This window comes from Lathyrus oleraceus, chromosome 5 (assembly GCF_024323335.1).
Source record: "Lathyrus oleraceus cultivar Zhongwan6 chromosome 5, CAAS_Psat_ZW6_1.0, whole genome shotgun sequence".
NCBI classification, from domain to species: domain Eukaryota; kingdom Viridiplantae; phylum Streptophyta; class Magnoliopsida; order Fabales; family Fabaceae; genus Lathyrus; species Lathyrus oleraceus.
In genome coordinates, this window is record NC_066583.1 from 457,711,414 (window position 1) to 457,716,129 (window position 4,716).

Below are 4,716 nucleotides of genomic sequence, written 5' to 3' on the forward strand. Positions count from 1 at the left end.
TTAGCAATTTTTAACATATTTGGCCATTTGGGAATTGTTTAGAAGGATATTTGAAACTTGTCCAAGGCCCAAACTCGGCCAGACCTCACACCCTCCATGTGCATTGGTTCAAATTAGCAAAATGTGCAAATGGTTCCATTTGAGTTAAACAAGTTTAGCACATCATTAACCAACAATAAACAGAAGTATTTAAAGATATTTTCTGTCATTTTTGAACCCTAGCAAGCAGCCATAACAGATCAGAAACTCTCACTCTCTCATTTTTCCATTTTCACACCTTTGCACTTTTTTGCCAAAACTCTCAAAGAGCTCGAGCATCCATTGATTCTTCCATCATCTGGCCAACATTTGGAAGCATTTTGAACCATCAAATCACAGCTGGAACTCCCTTTCGAGCTCTGTTTTCTCCAAAGCACAACAATGGCAAATCTTGATTTGAACATTTCCAGGCCTTGCTGAGCTCGATTTCTTTAAGAATCCATCAATATCAAGCATAAGGAGGATCTGTTCGAGCTTGCATCATCCAAACAACACTGTTTCATTGAGTTCTTCAAATCAAGTGAGTTTTTCGACTTCTTTATTTTTCCAAATCTTGCTATACATCATGTAGTACCTACTTAGCTGGTTGTTTTAAGCTTCGAATCATGTCAAACGGTTGGTTATTTAGGAAGATATGCTGTTTGAAAGTTTGGTGTATAAACTTGTTTTTGCTTAGTTCATCTTGGTTAACATGTTTTGATGAATTTGGATGCTGGATTATGTATGTATGATGTCTGATGATCACATTGCCCTGTTTAACTTCCATTTCTGGGCACACTTGTTCTTCACGATTTTGAAGAAGATGATGAATACCCTGTAGTTTAAACCCTAGAAGAACCCAGAAATTCACATGAAACCGTGTTTGATTTGTTGCTGTTTGATGTTGCACGAATATCATTGCCATGCTGTTTGAGTATTCTGTTTGAAATTCGTTTTTCCATGATGATGAACATGAAGTTGAAGCTGCTGTTTTAAAAACCCTAAGATTCCTTAAACCCTAATGGCCATTTCCCAGAACTCGTGAATGCTATTGGCTGTTGTTGTTGGATTTTCTGCTTGCTTACTGTTCCATTCCATGCTAGCCAATCAAAACATTTGGTTGCCTCGCCCCTAAACGATGCGTTTTGATTAATGAGGGCGTTAATTACCAGAATGCCACTCGGTCAACATGTTGACCTAGTATTCCATGTTCATTTTGTTTGTTTGTTCCAAATTGTTACTCAACTTACAAAATTCATTTCTCACTCATTTCAACTCCAAAAATCATGGAATTTTTTTGCATCATGTCCTATTGAATGTCTAATATTTTATCATGATTTTTAATGATTTTTTGGCTGGCTGGATTTTTAATGGCTTTAGGTTTCTTAACATGTATGCATATTTCATACCTTTTGCCAATCCTTTTGTGAAATGATGAGGATGTATCCAATGCCCCTGAAATTTTTTGTGGTTAATCTACACTCATTCATGTTTGTTTTGATGTAGAGTTCTTGAATTTATCATATGTGGTTTGTGAGATATGAATTTTTGAAGTAGGGTGTGACAATTTGTGTCACACCAATGTTATGCTATTTCATGATTTTTGTTGACATGCTTCCTGGCCTTCAATTAATGTGAAATTTTACATGATCCCTTTCTTGTATGTCTAGTTGACTTGTGATTTTTCCTGGATTTAATTATGCCATATCTTAATTGTTTGAGATTTTTCTTCCCTGCCTAGTCAATTGTTGACTTTGTGTGATACATCTTGCCATTTCATATGGGAAATTCTCATATCTTATTGGTTGATCATGAAATTTTACATGTGCATACTAGACATCTTGAGCTTTGCATTGGTGTTGATCCCATCCAGTTCTCATCTGTTTTCATTTAGTTATGATTTTTTGAAGTTGATACATGTATGTTTGACTTTTTTGTGCATGCTTGGAATTGTTTTGACTTCCTGATTTTAATTGACCATCTTCCCATGATCCAATTGAGCTGAAATTTTATATGCATGTCATTATGTGGATTGTGATTGACCATGAATTATTTGATGATTTTTGGGATTGGTTATGTTTGGGTTTGAGCCAAGTATTTCTGTTGACTTCTATGTGCTCTCTTTTGCCATGTTTTGCCTTCTTTTGTTTGTGAAATGGTGATGATGCATGATATGAACTTGAAACCAATTGGATTTGCTTCTTAAATGTTTGAACTTGATTTTGGTTGACTTTCATTTGCTGTTTTGACTTTCTCATTTATTTTTGACCCTAGGCTTGTCCTAGAGGTCTCCTGGCTTATGTTTGAGTTCATTGTTTCAGGTTAAGCAACAATGCCTCAAAGAGATCATACAAATTTGATTGAGCTTGATTATATATCATGAGCTAACCTTTGTTTTGTAGGTGTTGTGACTCATATGATTTGAGTCTTGTGCTTTGCACACCTGTCCCTCTGTGTTAACTGTTGTTTCCCAATTCCTTTTGATTTAAACTGTTGAACTGTGTACTGATTTGTTTGACTATTTCAGGTACCCTTAGTTGCTTAAGTTCTTTGAACTTGCTTTGCTTTGCTATTTAGCAATTTGCTTTGAGGTAATTCCTTGTTCTTCATGTAGTCTGGAAGACCTGGCCTGTTACTTGGCCAGGCAACTGTCTGAAGTCCTCCTTAAGAGGCAATGCTTGTGTGTGTTTATATTTGTCCCAAGCAGGAAAAGTCCTTCAAGAAAGGCAATTGGTAGATCAAAGGGATAAGCAACCTATCCCCTACTATTCTGTGAGTCTTCTCCTTGCTCCCATTACATGGTTGTAGCATTGAGATCAAAACCCAAGATCTATAGAGTCTAATGTGGAAAGAGCTCCATCTTTCTGAGCTCCCACACTTTCTGATATTCAAATGCTCTCCCTGATCAGGGATAAGAGCAATGAGGCACACCCCTCATCTCCTTTCATCTGCTTCACCTTAGCCTCTCAATGGCAAGGTTAAGAGCAATCTTTGACCCTATTCCAGTTGGCCTCAGTGCCTAACCCTCTTGTATGAGCCTCCTTGTTTGGTTATAGAGTGTGATGTTTGATTCTCATTGATTGATTGTTTACCTCATATGCACATGTTTGCTTGTATGCTTTATGCATTTATCATCATTAATTGCCCATTAATGCATGATCATCTCATTTGTCTCCGCGACACATCTCTGTTTGTTTGCCCATTGAGGACAATTGTAAGACCATCCATTGGCCATTGCTCCTGGGATATGGAAGTGAGTATAAGACCATCACATTGGCCACTCATCTTATCTTTGCTTGTTGCATTGTTTGTATATGAGGATACAATTGTAAGTCCCTGCAATTTGGCATTTGTATTCCTAGGACCATACTGTGGAGTTTAGAGTAAGCCCAGACAGATTGGCATCTGACATCCATGTTTGCTTTTCTTTGTTTATGTGAGGATGCAACTGTAAGTCCCCGCAAGTTGGCATTTGCTTTCCTATGATCATATGTTGGATATTGGTATAAGCCCAGTGATTGGCATCCGATATCCGCTTTTGTTGACTTTCTTTCTTGTCTGATTGTTATTATCCATTGCTATTCCAAAGGACACACTTGAATCATCCTCTATATGATTTCAAGAAGTGAACCTTCTAAGAAGTTTTACAATCCATCTCCATCCATTCATTCTCATTGTGTCCTAAACCTTTTCACACTTTGACTTCAAACTTGACATAGATCTTGTGCAAACATCTTCATGTTTTCAAACTAAAAACCTGGACCCAAGTCCTTGACTTTTTCAAACTCCATTTCATAATACTTCTTTTGAATCAATCTTAATCATACTTTGACTTCATTTTCACAATCACAATCAATTAACTTCACTCATTCACTTGTTTTGGCTTTGTCCGTTGTTAATCTTTTCATGCATTAGCCATAGGTTTCAATTATCTTTGTGGTTGATGTAAATCTTGCCTATCCTTAGTGAGTCGACTATAAGACTTCCGTACTGAAAACAGGGCTAACCCCTCTAGTACGTCGAAGCTATCATCACATGGTGGATGTTGGTTTTGGTCGAGTGTTCTCCCATTGATAATGAAAAGCCTCAGTGCTTGTGTTTAAAATTGAATCCACCAACTTTTGGAAATCTTTTAGCCGAACTACGGCGTTTTGATCCTTACCTTTGATGGAAGGTACGTAGGCAGCGGGTTCATCCGTTCAAACCCAATAATAAAATTGTATATTCTTTTCTCATCATCCCAATCATGTTTGCACAATGTTTATGTCATAACAAATAACAATTTACTACAACGAGTGTGAAAAGGGCTCCCTAGGAGTACCTAGGACGTAGTGGGTGCCTAACACCTTCCCATTGCGTAATTTACCCCTTACCCAAACTCTCTGATCTTTTATTAGTTTTCTACGTGTAAAACTTCTTAGGCTTTTGTTCGCTTTTTAGCCAATCCTTTGGATAAATAAAAGTGCGGTGGCGACTCGAAATTTCATTGTATGCTTAGCTTATGGTTTAATCGATAAATCATATAGCGACGAATACACCGCTACAGAAAAGTGGCGACTCCACTGGGGAATAATACACATCCTTGGCGGTAGTGCCTACTTTTCACCTTTGTTGTGCTATACTGCTTTTTGTTATTTGACATATTTTTGTACGATTTGGGATCACTGTATTGATTGTAATGTGTGAATTGCTTGATAT